The sequence below is a fragment of the Corapipo altera genome, unplaced genomic scaffold, assembly GCF_003945725.1.
Source record: "Corapipo altera isolate COAL_440 unplaced genomic scaffold, ASM394572v1 113, whole genome shotgun sequence".
Lineage (NCBI taxonomy): Eukaryota > Metazoa > Chordata > Aves > Passeriformes > Pipridae > Corapipo > Corapipo altera.
The window spans coordinates 11,773,947-11,774,180 of NW_020884895.1; the positions used below are offsets into that span (position 1 = coordinate 11,773,947).

The window sequence follows — 234 nt, forward strand, 5'->3', positions numbered from 1 at the left end:
AACTGTGTCCATGGGCTGTACCCACAGGCTGTGATCTGTGCTCCCAAGCTGTGCCCACAGGCTGTACCCACAGGCTGTGATCTACACCCATGCTGTGCCTGCAGGCTGTGTTTGCAGGTTGTGCTCGAGGGCTGTAACCTATGCTCGTGGCTGCGCTCTCAGGCTGTGCCCATGGGCTGTACTCTCAGGCTGTGATTTATGCTCATGGCTGTGCCCACAGGCTGTGCTCCCAAG

At 58.5% G+C, this 234-nt stretch overlaps 1 protein-coding gene across 9 annotated transcripts in view; it reads right to left on the minus strand.

Annotated features, from left to right (window-relative positions):
- Nucleotides 1-234, minus strand: part of MBNL1 (muscleblind like splicing regulator 1) — a 56,413-nt gene that overhangs the window by 21,355 nt on the left and 34,824 nt on the right. The window lies entirely within an intron of this gene.